The sequence below is a fragment of the Heteronotia binoei genome, chromosome 13 (genome assembly GCF_032191835.1).
Source record: "Heteronotia binoei isolate CCM8104 ecotype False Entrance Well chromosome 13, APGP_CSIRO_Hbin_v1, whole genome shotgun sequence".
Classification (NCBI taxonomy): domain Eukaryota; kingdom Metazoa; phylum Chordata; class Lepidosauria; order Squamata; family Gekkonidae; genus Heteronotia; species Heteronotia binoei.
In genome coordinates this window covers 4,404,042-4,420,394 of record NC_083235.1, presented here as the reverse complement: position 1 = coordinate 4,420,394, position 16,353 = coordinate 4,404,042, and positions in this window count along the sequence as shown.

Here is a 16,353-nt window from a genome sequence, read left to right as displayed (position 1 = left end):
CTTTTCTTTTGCAGATGCAAAAACCTTCTGAATATTACTGGCAAAATAATGTCATAGAGGAAATGTCTTTCCTTGGAGGAAATGGCTACTTTGGAGGGTGGACTCTACAGCGTTATACCCTACTGATGCTGCTCCACTCCCCAAACTCCACTTTCCTCAGGTTCGCCTTTCCAAATTTCCAGGTATTTCTCTACCTGGAGTTGTCACAACTGTAGCTACAGCCCTGCTGTGGATCAGAGCTCTTGAAGAACAAGAAGAATTGCAGATTTATATCTTGCCCTTCTCTCTGAATCAGAGATTCCAAGCGGCTTACAATCTTCTTTATCTTGTTCCCCCACAACAGACACCCTGTGCAGTAAGTGGGGCTGAGAGAGCTCTGACAGAAGCTGCCCTTTCAAGGACAACTCCTGCGAGAGCTCTGGCTGACCCAAGGCCATTCCAGCAGCTGCAGGTGGAGGAGGGGGGAATTAAACCCAGTTCTCCCAGATAAGAATCCACACACTTCACCACTACACCAAACTGGCTTGATTGGGCAAGGGGTGTCGATGCCCTTCTGGCAAGGCCTGCGCTGTCATGGCAACATTCCGTTTTCAGACTTCCTTTCCTTTGGCAGGTTTCCCTCCGATCCAAGGAACGGAACCTTCAGCGGGAGACCAGAGTTTTGTGGGGATCCTTGAAACAGCCATGAAACTCGCCAACGCCGAGGATGACGATGCTGAGGAGTCCAAAAAGGTGGAGTGGTATGCTGGATGAAGGCCCTGAGAGAAGCTTAGAACAGGGGTGGCCAGCGGTAGCTCTCCAGATGCGTTTTGCCTACAACTCCCATCAGCCCCAGCCAGCATGGCCAACGGCTGGGGCTGATGGGAGTTGTAGGCAAAAAAAAACATCTAGAGAGCTACCGTTGGCCATCCCTGGCTTAGAATTTTAATTGGAAACGGCAAGGAATTGTGCTTCCTCCTTCAGACAAATTAGGTCTCTTCTTTCCACTTGTGACAAAGATTCAGTAAAACAGTCAGGGCTTTTTATGCTTAAAATTAGGTATCTGAATCACCCAGACACTTGAAGTAGGTTTCAAATAATTTGTCGTTGCTCCTGGGGAAAAAAACCTGGAGGGATCCGCTTTGGCCTGACTTAAACGCCCGTCAAAACCAACGTTCCCTCTAAGCTGCCGAGTCTTGTGAGCAAAAATTCTACTTTGTGAGCTACTGGCATTAATGTTGTGAGCTCCTGCATAAATTAGCGTGCTCTGGGGCAGGGGTGGCCAGCGGCAGCTCTCCAGATGTTTTTTTGCCTACAACTCCCATCAGCCCCAGCCAGCATGGCCAGTGGCTGGGGCTGATGGGAGTTGTAGGCCAAAAACATCTGGAGAGCTACCGTTGGCCACCCCTGCTCTGGGGTCATCCTTCCTGAGCTAAGACAAAAATTGGTGTGCTGGAGGCTTGCTCACTCTAATTCAGCTTAGAGGGAACACTGGCAGATATTAAAGTAATTTGCATACCAAACAATTCAACAATATTCACTAGCATTTTTTTAAAAAAATCAGTCCATTATACAAAAGAATGTACAGTGTTCTCTCTTTGGTTGTAGGGCTACTTAAAGTCCAAGTTTGGTGTAGTGGTTAAGTGTGCGGACTCTTATCTGGGAGAACCGGGTTTGATTCCCCACTCCTCCACTTGCAGCTGCTGGAATGGCCTTGGGTCAGCCATAGCTCTCTTATCTGGGAGAACAGGGTTTGATTCCCCACTCCTCCACTTGCACCTGCTAGCATGGCCTTGGGTCAGCCATAGCTCTGGCAGAGGTTGTTCTTGAAAGGGCAGCTACAGTGAGAGCCCTCTCAGCCCCACCCACCTCACAGGGTGTCTTTTGTGGGGGGTGGGGAAGGTAAAGGAGATTGTGAGCCGCTCTGAGACTCTTCGGAGTGGAGGGCGGGATATAAATCCAATATCTTCATCTACCTCACAGGGTGTCTGTTGTGGGGGGGGGGGGGGGGAAGGTAAAGGAGATTGTGAGCCGCTCTGAGACTCTTCGTAGTGAAGGGCAGGATATAAATCCAATATCTTCATCTATCTCACAGGGTGTCTGTTGTGGGGGAGGAAGGTAAAGGAGATTGTGAGCCGCTCTGAGACTCTTCGTAGTGAAGGGCAGGATATAAATCCAATATCTTCATCTATCTCACAGGGTGTCTGTTGTGGGGGAGGAAGGGAAAGGAGATTGTGAGCCGCTCTGAGACTCTTCGGAGTGGAGGGTGGGATATAAATCCAATATCTTCATCTACCTCACAGGGTGTCTGTTGTGGGGGAGGAAGGGAAAGGAGATTGTGAGCCGCTCTGAGACTCTTCGGAGTGGAGGGCGGGATATAAATCCAATATCATCATCATCTTCTTCAATCATTCCCAAGCAGATATGGCTGATCCCAAAACAGGTGTGGCTGCAAACGGACCATTGCTTCCGTCCTCTTTTTGGAGTCACAGTTTCCTAGCTTTCGGCTCACGCATTTTTGTCTTAGCTCAAGAAAAAGGGCCCCAGAGCAAGCTAATTGATGCAGTAGCTCACAACTTGAATGCCAGTGGTTCACGAAGTAGAATTTTTGCTCACAAGACTCCACAGCTTAGAGCAGGGGTGGGGAACCTCCGGCTCGCGGGCCGTTTATGGCCCTTGAGAACATTTGGTCTGGGCCTCGGGGATTGTTGGGTCGCGCCGAGCCACGTGGTGGCCTCTTAAAAAAAGCTCTGGACCTAGACGTTTGCCTCGGACTGCGGGCCAGGTGTGTGTGCGCACGCTGTCCCCTCAGTATGTATGGAAATGTTTTATTATATATATATATTTTAATATGCTGTGTTAATTGTTAATGTTTTTTTAACTGTCGCTAGCCACCCTGAGCCCATTAGGGGTGGGTGGGATATAAATCTGATAGATAAATAAATAAATAAATGACTTCAAATAGCAAAAAAGCAATTATTTGTATTAATCTTGCCGGCCTGAATCGTTCTCCCTTGGCAGAGCACTGTTTTTTAAGTTGATAAAATTGTATGGGCCGCGAATGATGTTATAAATATCCAAATGACCCTGGGCAGAAATTTAAGGGGAGGAGTTTGGGGAATAGAGGGATCTCAGTGGGGTACAATGCCATAGAGTCTGCCCTCCAAAGCTGCTGTTTTCTCCTGGGGAACTGATCTCTCTAATCTGGAAATGAATCGTCTTTCCAGGAGTTCTCCAGGGCTCACTTGGAGGTTGGCAACCCTGCCTCTCAGAGTAGCTTTTGCCAGTTCTACTGATGTAGATCATATGGGCGATGGAGGTTTGGGGGGGTGCGCAGGACTTTTTTTTGTAGCAGGAACTCTTTTGCATATTAGGCCACACACCCTTGATGTAGCCAATCCTCCTGGAGCTTCCAGCAGGCCACTCAGAGAAGCTGCCCATCATAGGAAAAACCAGGGCTTTTTCTGCAGCAGGAACTCCTTTGCATATAAGGCCACGCCCCCTGATGCAGCCAATCCTCCAAGAGCTTACAGTAGGCCCGGTAAGAAGAGCCCTCTAAGCTCCAGGAGGATTGGCTGCATCCAGGGGGGTGCGGCCTAATATTCAAAGGAGTTCCTGCTCCAAAAAAATGCCCTGCTGTCAGCCACACCGATGGGATCCTGTTTGGCACGTTGAAACATGATCCGTGACGGCTGTTCCTACACCACAGGGCAGCCTGTGTCCTTACCAGCCTGGATGCTGGCCATCCAGTCATGATCTTTCATTCCCAGTGCTTTGTATGCACTTGAGCATCTCTGCTGACTGTGGTGTTGAGTTGGCGGTCAGCACCTTGGGATCGGGTGCCCTGTCGGCAGCCGCGTTTTTTGGGGCAGCATGCCTTTCGGGGCTGGTGTTACAACACGTATCCTCTCTGTCGACAGTCGGATGTCAGCTCAGCATCGTCCACGCCTGCGACCTCACCGCAACAGAAGCTGCCGGTCCAGTCAGTCACACGGGCTCCGGCTGGAACACCAAAGGCAGCTGGATCGGCAAAAGCGGCTTCCAAGATCGTCACGAAAGGTACCCCTCCGTCAGTTTGTCTGCTGTGTCTGCTTTTGTAGCTGTTTCATTTGTTTGTACCCGGTCTTTCTCCCCGCTGGATGACCCAAAGCACCTTACTTCGTTCTCTTCTATTTTCACAGCAACCCTGTGAGGTAGGTTAGGCTGAGAACGTTTGACTGTCTTAGGGTCACCCAGCAAGCTTCGGACCGTAGTGCTGCAGCTTTACCACTCTGCACCATGAGTTACCCTGGTTACAGGACACCTATCCCCAGAGGAGTCCACGCACTTTCACTGACTCTGGGGGGGGGGAAAACCCACCCAAAAAAGACTCGCAGCAAACTTGTGAGTCTTGTGAGTTTCCACTCACAAGCTTGTAAGTTCCCACTCACAGCAAACTTGTCTTTTCCTTGGCTGGATTCTGTACGGATAGCCCAGAAGCCAGGACCAGCCTCACAGCGAGGGCACTCCCATGTGGCTGCTCTGAGAGATGAGCCGTGAAGCCACGGGATGCAAAAAAGCGGCCATTTGTCAGCGATAAGTTTTGTATTCCCTAAGGCAGCCTAGGACTTAAGCGGCCTCTAGAAAACCTCTCTCCTGAGCAGATCCTCCCACAAGGTGCCAGCATTCTATTTTTAAAGGGAGGGGTGGTTTGGGGGGGGAGCCCTCCCCTCTTCTGCCCACCACTAGCCGGGGGGGGCCTCCCCTCTTCTGCTTACCACTAGCCGGGGGGGCCTCCCCTCTTCTGCCCACCACTAGCCGGGGGGGCCTCCCTTCTTCTGCCCACCACTAGCCGGGGGGGGCTCCCCTCTTCCGCCCACCACTAGCCGGGGGGGCCTCCCCTCTTCCGCCCACCACTATCCAGGGGGGGCCTCCCCTCTTCTGCCCACCACTAGCCGGGGGGGGCCTCCCCTCTTCTGCCTACCACTAGCCAGGGGGGGCTCCCCTCTTCTGCCCACCACTAGCCGGGGGGGCCTCCCCTCTTCTGCCCACCACTAGCCAGGGGGAGCCCTCCCCTCTTCTGCCCACCACTAGCCAGGGGGAGCCCTCCCCTCTTCCGCCCACCACTAGCCAGGGAGAGCCCTCCCCTCTTCCGCCCACCACTAGCCGGGGGGGGCCTCCCCTCTTCTGCCCACCACTAGCCGGGGGGGCCTCCCCTCTTCTGCCCACCACTAGCCAGGGAGAGCCCTCCCCTCTTCTGCCCACCACTAGCCGGGGGGGGGGCCTCCCCTCTTCTGCCCACCACTAGCCGGGGGGGGCTCCCCTCTTCCGCCCACCACTAGCCGGGGGGGCCTCCCCTCTTCCGCCCACCACTAGCCGGGGGGGGCCTCTCCTCTTCTGCCCACCACTAGCCGGGGGGGGGCATCCCCTCTTCTGCCTACCACTAGCCAGGGGGGGCTCCCCTCTTCTGCCCACCACTAGCCGGGGGGGCCTCCCCTCTTCTGCCCACCACTAGCCAGGGGGAGCCCTCCCCTCTTCTGCCCACCACTAGCCGGGGGGGGCCCTCCCCTCTTCTGCCCACCACTAGCCGGGGGGGCCTCCCCTCTTCTGCCCATCACTAGCGGGGGGGGGAACTCCCCTCTTCTGCCCACCACTAGCCAGGGGGAGCCCTCCCCTCTTCTGCCCACCACTAGCCAGGGGGAGCCCTCCCCTCTTCCGCCCACCACTAGCCAGGGAGAGCCCTCCCCTCTTCCGCCCACCACTAGCCGGGGGGGGCCTCCCCTCTTCTGCCCACCACTAGCCGGGGGGGGGGCCTCCCCTCTTCTGCCTACCACTAGCCAGGGGGGGCCTCTCCTCTTCTGCCCACCACTAGCCGGGGCGGGGGGCCTCCCCTCTTCTGCCCACCACTAGCCGGGGTGGTGGGTGGGGCTGAGAGAGCTCCGACAGAAGCTGTCTTTTCAAGGACAACCTCTGCAAGAGCTCTGGCTGACCCGAGGCCATTCCGGCAGCTGCAAGTGGAGGAGTGGGGGAATCAAACCTGGCTCTCCCAGATAAGAGTCCGCACACTTAACCGCTACACCAAACTGGCTCCCCAGTATTCCCTGAAGAGGGAATATGGCAGCCAGAAACACGGCCTGAAATCTGGGGGTTTTCATCTCTTGTCCAATTTGGAACCTCCTTGCTTTCTGGTAGCAAGGAACTCTGTTCAGAGAGCATTCTCCTCCTTTCCTGGTCTCCCAACAGCTCAGCAGCAGCTGTCCTTCCTGGAAAGCCGCAAGAAGCAACTGATGCAGGCCGCTCTCCGAGCCAAGCAGCAGAACGACATCGAGGGGGCCAAGCTGTACCTCCGCCAGGCCAAGGGCTTGGACCCCATGATCGAGGCCTCGCAGAACGGGCTCCCGGTCGACATAACGAAGGCAAGCGGCCCTCTTTCCTGTTTAGAAAAGAGACAACTAAGGAAAGTGGGGGGGGGGGGGGACGCATGGTAGAGGTTTATAAATTATGCACCGGGTGGAGGGAGCTGACAAAGATAAATTTCGCTCCTCTCAAAATGCTGGTAGATCCAAGCGGGCAGTCGTGTTGGTCTGAAGTAGCTGAACGAAGCAGGAGTCAAGTTTCAGCTTTAAGACCGACCAGGTTTTATTCAGAGCGTGAGCTTTTGTGTGCTTTCTAAGCACGCTTCGATCAGACGAGGAGATCAGGTATCGTGGACTGAAATACTCGGGGGCGTCCAATGAAGCCGATGGGCGGTAGGTTCAGGATGGACAAAAGGAAATACTACTTTGCCCAGAGAGTGATTAAGATGTGGAAGTCACTGCCAGAGGTTGTTGTGATAGATTTTGACTGTGGCGCTTAAATGAAACCTCTGTATTTGGAGACAGTATACCTCTGAGAACCAGATCTTGGAGCAGATAACCGAAAGGGCTGTCGCGGCTTTTGTGATCTTTCCAAATGGAGCAATAGAGTTAGGTGGCTTCTTGGTCTGTTTCAGCAGGGCCGTTCTTCCGCAGTGTTGTTGCGGATGTCTTCTAGGGGTGTGCAAAAAAAAAAAAAAAATTCGGAATTACACGGATTCGGAAATACACGGGGCCAAAAAATACGGAATACCGTGTATTTCCTATTGCCGTAATCGGAATAGCCGCATATACGGTAGATGCGCAGCTATTTCAGTTTGGTGTAGTGGTTCTGTGCGGACTCTTATCTGAGAGAACCGGGTTTGATTCCCCACTCCTCCACTAGCACCTGCTAGCATGGCCTTGGGTCAGCCATAGCCCTGGCAGAGGTCGTCCTTGAAAGGGCAGCTGCTGTGAGAACCCTCTCCAGCCCCACCCACCTCACAGGGTGTTTGTTGTGGGGGAGGAAGGGAAAGGAGATTGTGAGCTGCTCTGAGAATCTTCAGAGTGGAGGGTGGGATATAAATCCAATATCTTCATCTACCTCACAGGGTGTCTGTTGGGGGGGGGGAGGTAAAGGAGATTGTTAGCCGCTCTGAGACTCTTCGGAGTGGAGGGCGGGATATAAATCCAATACCTTCTATTTCCGAATATACGGCCCCATTAACCTGATGACCATTGAAATCAATGACAAAATAGGGTATATTGGAAGCCCCCTGGAGGGGAGGGGGTTTGAGGGAGAGCCCCCAAAGTTGCAGGAGACCTGCAGGGGACTCTCCCCTACAAACCCCCCAAGTCCCAAAAAGATTGGGCCAGGGGGTCCCATTCCAGGGGCACCCAAAGAGGGTGCCCCTATCCCACCATTATACCCTATGGGCCATTGAAATCAATGGCAACATAGGGCATAATTAGAGGCTACTGGGGGGCAGGGGGTTTGAGGGAGAGCCCCAAAATCTGCAGGGAACCCGCAGGGGACTCTCCCCTACAAAACCCCCAGGTCCCAAAAAGATTGGGCCAGGGGGTCCCTGCCTTTGGGCTCCCCAAAAGGCCCATTGCCACCAATGATGGTGAAAGCCCAAATAGTCACTTCCTCCACTATAATTGCTGTGGGGAAAGTGGCTCTGGCCAGAGGGGAGTTTGAGGGAGAGGCCCCAAAACTGCAGGGCAGCTTCAGGGGACTCCCCAGCATGAAACCCCCCTGGCCCAAAAAGGCTGCACCCCTCTGTGGGCACCCCAAAAGAAACACTGCTCCCAATGGTGAGAAAAAAACAATTAGAGCCACTTCCTCACTGTAATTGTCATGGGAAAAGTGGCTCTGGGGAGCAGGAGGTTTTGAGGAGAGCCCCCCAAACTGCTGTGCAGCTTCAGGGCACTGTCCCACACAAAACCCACAAGGCCAAAAAAAAAAACTGGACCAGGGGGTCCAATTCCTGGGGCACCCAAAGCCAAACCTAACTTCACACCAGAGAATCTCTATAGGACCCAAATGCACTACATCCCTCTATCTACTCTATGAGCCCTGCAGGCCTGGAACCAATATAACCCCAGTTGCCAACATCACTGCCACACAAAACACAATCTGCTCAAGGTCTGCTCTGCAAACCTGGCTGCAGCAAACCCAGATGCCAGCTCTCCAGCCTGTCCCAAACACAGGGAGAGCTGGCCAAGCACAACAAACCTGCTGGTTCTGGGTCTCTCACCCAGGTGCCAGCTCCCCTGCCACAGAACACACAATCTACAGATGCCAGATCTCCAGCCCTGCCCCAAACAACGCGGGGAGAGCTGGCCAAGCACAACAAGCATGCTGGCTCTGGGTCTCTCACCCAGGTGCCAGCTCCCCTGCCACAGAACACACAATCTACAGATGCCAGATCTCCAGCCCTGCCCCAAACAACGCGGGGAGAGCTGGCCAAGCACAACAAGCATGCTGGCTCTGGGTCTCTCACCCAGGTGCCAGCTCCCCTGCCACAGAACACACAATCTACAGATGCCAGCTCTCCAGCCCTGCCCCAAACAACACGAGGAGAGCTGGCCAAGCACAACAAGCATGCTGGCTCTGGGTCTCTCACCCAGGTGCCAGCTCCCCTGCCACAGAACACACAATCTACAGATGCCAGATCTCCAGCCCTGCCCCAAACAACGCGGGGAGAGCTGGCCAAGCACAACAAGCATGCTGGCTCTGGGTCTCTCACCCAGGTGCCAGCTCCCCTGCCACAGAACACACAATCTACAGATGCCAGCTCTCCAGCCCTGCCCCAAACAACACGAGGAGAGCTGGCCAAGCACAACAAGCATGCTGGCTCTGGGTCTCTCACCCAGGTGCCAGCTCCCCTGCCACAGAACACACAATCTACAGATGCCAGCTCTCCAGCCCTGCCCCAAACAACACGAGGAGAGCTGGCCAAGCACAACAAGCATGCTGGCTCTGGGTCTCTCACCCAGGTGCCAGCTCCCCTGCCACAGAACACACAATGTACAGATGCCAGATCTCCAGCCCTGCCCCAAACAACACAGGGAGAGCTGGCCAAGCACAACAAGCATGCTGGCTCTGGGTCTCTCACCCAGGTGCCAGCTTCCCTGCCACAGAACACACAATGTACAGATGCCAGATCTCCAGCCCTGCCCCAAACAACACAGGGAGAGCTGGCCAAGCACAACAAGCATGCTGGCTCTGGGTCTCTCACCCAGGTGCCAGCTCCCCTGCCACAGAACACACAATCTACAGATGCCAGATCTCCAGCCCTGCCCCAAACAACGCGGGGAGAGCTGGCCAAGCACAACAAGCATGCTGGCTCTGGGTCTCTCACCCAGGTGCCAGCTCCCCTGCCACAGAACACACAATCTACAGATGCCAGATCTCCAGCCCTGCCCCAAACAACGCGGGGAGAGCTGGCCAAGCACAACAAGCATGCTGGCTCTGGGTCTCTCACCCAGGTGCCAGCTTCCCTGCCACAGAACACACAATCTACAGATGCCAGCTCTCCAGCCCTGCCCCAAACAACGCGGGGAGAGCTGGCCAAGCACAACAAGCATGCTGGCTCTGGGTCTCTCACCCAGGTGCCAGCTTCCCTGCCACAGAACACACAATGTACAGATGCCAGATCTCCAGCCCTGCCCCAAACAACACGGGGAGAGCTGGCCAAGCACAACAAGCATGCTGGTTCTGGGTCTCTCACCCAGGTGCCAGCTTCCCTGCCACAGAACACACAATCTACAGATGCCAGCTCTCCGGCCCTGCCCCAAATAACACAACTCTCAAACAAGAGAAGCGGTGGACAACCACACCTAGCTCCACATCATTCTGTATCTGACACAAAGCAAGAAGCATTTTGACTTACCTTGAGTGATGGATGGTTGGCTGGTCCAGGCTCTTTTGCGTTACCCAGGGTGCACCACGAGGAGGCGAGCCAGAATTGCACCCCAAATGAGGAAGATCGCTGGGAGGGCCTCAGATTGTGTGAGAGGAAGGCAACCATTCCTTCTCTCTCAGCTCAGCAGCAACACACCAGCATCACTGTCCCATTAGAGGGACCTCAGCATTGGTATGGCTGCTGGCTGCCTGCCATCATCACTGGCACTTCCCTCTTTCTTCCTCCTGCCCCTGAAAAAAAACCTGGGTTATCTGGGCTGGGCCTGTGGGTGCTGTCGGTTACAGTTGGGGGCTGCAATGGCCCTTTCAGTATTATTAGGCATGTGTGGGGATGGGGACTGGGTAAATTTGGATCGCTTTGCAGTTTTTAAACCAGCATTCACTTTTGGTTTGGGGATGGATGATCCGGTACTTTAAATGTTAGAACGAAAACCTTGAAGCAGATCTGGTGTGATAACTCTGAAACTCTCTTGCTTTGATAACTTTAGAGTCTTGCCACAGAGGCCAGTAGGCAACTCTGCTGACTGGGGAGGATTTCACTCCATGACTCGTTCCCTTCTTCCTGCAGGTGCCTCAGGCCCCTATGAACAAGGAGGACTTCACGTTCGTGCAGCGCCGCGGAGTCACTATCTCTCCCGAGAGAGCTGCCCAGTATATGGAGCTCATGAAACTGATGAGGCAGCAGTACGAGGTTAGCAGAGTTGGGGGCAGGCCATGGAGGTGATGGCAGGGCTGGGAGGAAGAGCCATAATTGTGAAACACGAAGATCTCTTGCCTCCTCTCGTGGGAGGCCTCTCAGACACGACGTGGAGGAGGCACGGATTGCCCCAATGGGCGTCAGCATCTCTCTTTTCTGGATTCAGGTCCAGCAAGCACCTTAGATATCGAGCTTTCGACAGTTAAAACTCCTTCTCAAGAGCCAATTTGGTGCAGTGGTTAAGCACACAGACTCTTATCTGGGAGAACTGGATTTGATTCCCCACTCGTCCACTTGCAGCTGCTGGAATGGCCTTGGGTCAGCCATCACTCTGCACAGAGCTGTCCTTGAAAGGGCAGCTGCTGTGAGAGCTTTCTCGGCCTCACCCACCTCACAGGGTTTGATTCCCCACTTCTCCACTTGCAGCTGCTGGAATGGCCTTGGGTCAGCCATCGCCCTCGCAGAGCTGTCCTTGAAAGGGCAGCTGATGTGAGAGCTCTCTCAGCCTCACCCACCTCACAGGGTTTGATTCCCCACTCCTCCACTTGCAGCTGCTGGAATGGCCTTGGGTCAGCCATCGCTCTCGCAGAGCTGTCCTTGAAAGGGCAGCTTCTGTCAGAGCCAACGCAGTATTGCGGTTCATTAAGGGGGAGGAAGGTGAGTTTGATCTGCAGGACTTTGGCTGGGAAGGTGCAGAGAGCCATGACTCTCAGGTGCCTGTCTGCTGCTCACATGACTTCTGTTTTTGTCATTCCAGATGTGCATGAATTACTCTAAGCAGTTCACCCACTTAGGGAACATCACAGAAACGACCAAGTAAGCATGCACACCGGTCACATTACTAATACATCTCTGTTCCTGACTATGCACCCTTTATTTTTTTCGTATGCCAAATACAAAAGTGGACAAGCTGCTCTAGACCACTCCTTGCCTATTTGGGACTATTTAAAGGTGGTGTGGCTCAGTGGCATTGCCTCTGCTTGGCATGCAGAAGGTCCCAGGTTCAATCCCAGGTATCTCCAGTTAGAAGGACCAGGCAGGAGGGGATGGGAAAGACCTTGACCTGAGACCCTGGCTCAGTGGCAGAGCCCCTGCTTGGCATGCAGAAGGTCCCAGGTTCAATCCCCAGCATCTCCAGTTAAAAGGACCAGACAGGAGGTGATGAGAAAGACTTTGACCTGAGACCCTGGCTCAGTGGCAGAGCCTCTGCTTGGCATGCAGAAGGTCCCAGGTTCAATCTCCGGCATCTCCACTTAAAAGGACCAGGCAGGAGGTGATGGGAAAGACTTTGACCTGGCTCAGTGGCAGAGCCTCTGCTTGGCATGCAGAAGGTCCCAGGTTCAATCTCCGGCATCTCCACTTAAAAGGACCAGGCAGGAGGTGATGGGAAAGACTTTGACCTGGCTCAGTGGCAGAGCCTCTGCTTGGCATGCAGAAGGTCCCAGGTTCAATCTCCGGCATCTCCACTTAAAAGGACCAGGCAGGAGGTGATGGGAAAGACCTTGACCTGAGACCCTGGCTCAGTGGCAGAGTCTCCGCTTGGCATGCAGAAGGTCCAGGTCCAATCTCTGGCATCTCCAGTTGAAAGGACCAGGCAGGAGGTGATGGGAAAGACCCTGACCTGAGACCCTGGCTCAGTGGCAGAGCCTCTGCTTGGCATGCAGAAGGTGCCAGATTTAGTCTCAACATCCCCAGTTCCCTCTAAGCTGTGGAGTCTTGTGAGCAAAAATTCTACTTTGGGAGCTATTGGCATTAAAGTTGTGAGCGACTGCATCAACTAGTTTGCTCTGGGGTTGTTTTTCCTGAGCTAAGACAAAAATCTGTGAGCCAAGGGCTAAAAATCTGTGAGCTGGTTCACACTGACTCAGCTTAGAGAGAACACTAAGACCTCTACCTGAGACCTTGGAGAATCCCTGCCAGTCTGAGTAGACAATACTGACCATGATGGACCAAGAAGGTCTGATTCGGTATAAGTTAGTGTTGTGTATCAGGGAGGGCCTGTGTCTCAGGGGTACAGTATTTGCTTGGCATGCAGAAGCTTCCAGGTTCATCCCCTGGAAGCATCTGCAGCTAAAAGGATTTGGCAGTAAGTGATGGGAAAGACCTTTCTCTGCCTGAGACCCTGGAGAGCGGCTGCCAGTCTGACTGACCTTGACGGACTGATGGTCTGATTCAGTAGAAGGCAGCTTCATGTGTGTTCCTGTGACCCTCTGATCTAGAAAAGCAACATTTACTGCCTATTAAATGCACCATTCACTGTAGCTATTTCATTAGAGCTCCTAATCTCGCCCCTCCTTTAGCTGACTATATGAAGCTGCTGTATCAGGGGTGGCCAAACTGTGGCTCTTTCACTCATATCATGTGACTCTTACAGCCCCCACCACCCTGTCAGCCAGCCTGAAGAAGGCATTTGTCTCTTTAATTCACTTCTTCAAGCCAGCCAGCAGGTTAGAGAATGCATTTAAAGTTAAAGTTGTCTTCTTTCCACCCCTCCTTCCTTTCCTTTCCTTTCCTCTCCTCCCCTTCCCCTCCCTCCCTCCCAGTTTGGTGTAGTGGTTAAGTGTGCGGACTCTTATCTGGGAGAACCGGGTTTGATTCCCCACTCCTCCACTTGCACCTGCTGGCATGGCCTTGGGTCAGCCATAGCTCTGGCAAAGGTTGTCCTTGAAAGGGCAGCTGCTGTGAGAGCCCTCTCAGCCTCACCCACATCACCGGGTTTTGTTGTGGGGGAGGAAGGGAAAGGAGATTGTGAGCCACTCTGAGACTCTTCGTAGTGGAGGGCGGAATATAAATCCAATATCTTCTTTTTCTTCCTTCTTTCCTTCCTGGGGTTGGACTAGATGACCCTTTCTTCTCTCAAACATCTGAAAGTCATGTCTTGTGGCTCTCAAATGTCTGACATTTGTTCAGTGTGGCTCTTACATTGAGCAAGTTTGACCACCCCTGTCCCATATTAGCCATGATCCCCAGAGCTTTTCAGTGTTTGCCATATGGTCCCCACTCCGTCCCCCGCCTTGTATTGCAGCCTCCCTTGCCTTCTGCCAAGATAACTGGGTCTTCCTTGCCAGCAGGCAGAGTGCCAGTTGCCAGGCCCCCTTTCCATACCTGCTTCACTACCTAGTACTCTCTGCCTCACCAGCAGGACAGCCACTGCTGTAGGCACCTAGCTGGTACGCTCGCTCCTTCCTCTGCCAGTCTGTGGAAGTGTTTGTCACTAATTGTCCATCACAGGGGTGGCCAAAGTTGCTTAATGTAAGAGCCACATAGCGTAAATGGTAGATGTTTGAGAGCTGCAAGATAGGGAGGGAGGGAGAGGTGGAAAGAAAGCAACTCTAATTTTAAAGGCCTTCTCCAAGCTCAGGGGTGGCCAAGCTTTCTTAATGTAACAGCCACATAGAGTAAATGTTTGAGAACTGCAAGATAGGGAGGGAGGGAGGGAGAGGTGGAAGAAAGCAACTTTAATTTTAAATGCCTTCTCCAAGGTCAGGGGGTAGCCAGACTTGCTTAATGTAAGAGCCACATAGAGTAAATGGTAGATGTTTGAGAGCTGCAAGACAGGGAGGGAGGAAGAGATGGAAAGAAAGCAACTTTAATTTTAAAGGCCTTCTCCAAGCTCAGGGGTGGCCAAACTTGCTTAATGTAAGAGCCACATAGAATAAACATCAGATGTTTTGACAATCACAAGACATGACTGTTGGACGTTTGAGACCCACAAGATAGGAAGGAAGGAAGGAAAATAGATGGTGGGAGAGGGAAATGTGGAAAGGAAGCAACTTTAACTTTAAATGCCTTCTCAAGTTGGCCGACAGAGCAGTGGGGGCTTTGAGAGCCACATGTGGCTCCCAAGCTGCAGTTCAGCCCTCCCTGGGCAATCCGATCTCATCTATACGCTGCAGATTCTGCCAAAGGTAATGGAATGACTGCATTGGTTTTCTTCCTGTTTATGGTATAAAGCAGCATTCACTTAGCAGTTACTCTTCATACCAGCAAGCGGGCGCTATGCTTGCTCATAACCACATAGGCACGGCACCATTATGCACTTAGCTACAGAGGTCTGAAACAGAATCTCTAACCAGGTCCCTGTTTTGGTCTCCCCCTCTTCAGGTTTGAGAAGATGGCTGAAGACTGCAAGAAGAACATGGAGACCCTGAAGCAGGCCCATGCCAAGGGATTCCCACTCCCTAAATTTCATTACGAACAGCGAACTTTCAGCGTGGTCAAGTGCGTGAGCTGTTCACTTGGGCAGTTTCCACCTTGCTGAATATCAACGGCTTTTTGCGTGATCCATTCTAGACTTTTGTCAGAAGGTTCTTGTGTCTTTCCCAGGGCTTTTTTTGGAGCAGGAACTCATTTGCATATTAGACCACACCCCCTGATGTAGCCAATCCTCCTGGAGCTTAGAGGGCTCTTCTCACAGGGCCTACTGTAAGCTCTTGGAGGATTGGCTGCATCAGGAGGTGTGGCCTAATATGCAAAGGAGCTCTTGCTAGAATTCCACCCCTGCGTATCCCTGATGTAGCCAATCCTCCTGCATATTAGAGGGCTCTTCTTACAGGGCCTACTGTAAGCTCTTGGAGGATTGGCTGCATCGGTGTGTGTGGCCTAATATGCAAAGGAGCTCTTGCTAGAATTCCACCCCTGCGTATCCCTGATGTAGCCAATCCTCCTGCATATTAGAGGGCTCTTCTTACAGGGCCTACTGTAAGCTCTTGGAGGATTGGCTGCATCGGTGTGTGTGGCCTAATATGCAAAGGAGCTCTTGCTAGAATTCCACCCCTGCGTATCCCTGATGTAGCCAATCCTCCTGCATATTAGAGGGCTCTTCTTACAGGGCCTCCCGTCAGCTCTTGGAGAATTGGCTGCATCAGGGGGCATGGCCTTATATGCAAAGGAGTCACTGCTACAAAAAAAGCCCAGTATTTTCCTATGATGGGTAGCTTCTCTGAGTGGCAGTAAAATGCCAAAGGAGGCCAACCAACGTTTATTAAAAGATTCGGGTGGTTGCAAGCTGTAGCTTTTCCGTGATTTTTTTACGACAGGCCTATCTGGGCATGTAAACTCTAAAAAAGGCTTTTAAAAAAGCATTGTCGATAGATGGATGTTCATTCCAGTAGGTGAAAGAGAGACCATTAAGTTGTTTCTTTGCTGGATCAGAAGAAGACTGTAGATTTATAGCCCGCCCTTCTCTCTGAATCAGAGACTCAGAGTGGCTTACAATCTCTGTTATCTTCTTCCCCCACAACAGACACCCTGTGAGGTGGGTGGGGCTGAGAGAGCTCTGATAGAAGCTGCCCTTTCAAGGACAACTCTGCGAGAGCTATGGCTGACCCAAGGCCATTCCAGCAGCTGCAAGTGGAGGAGTGGGGAATCAAACCCGGTTCTCCCAGATAAGAGAGCTATGGCTGACCCAAGGCCATTCCAGCAGCTGCAACTGG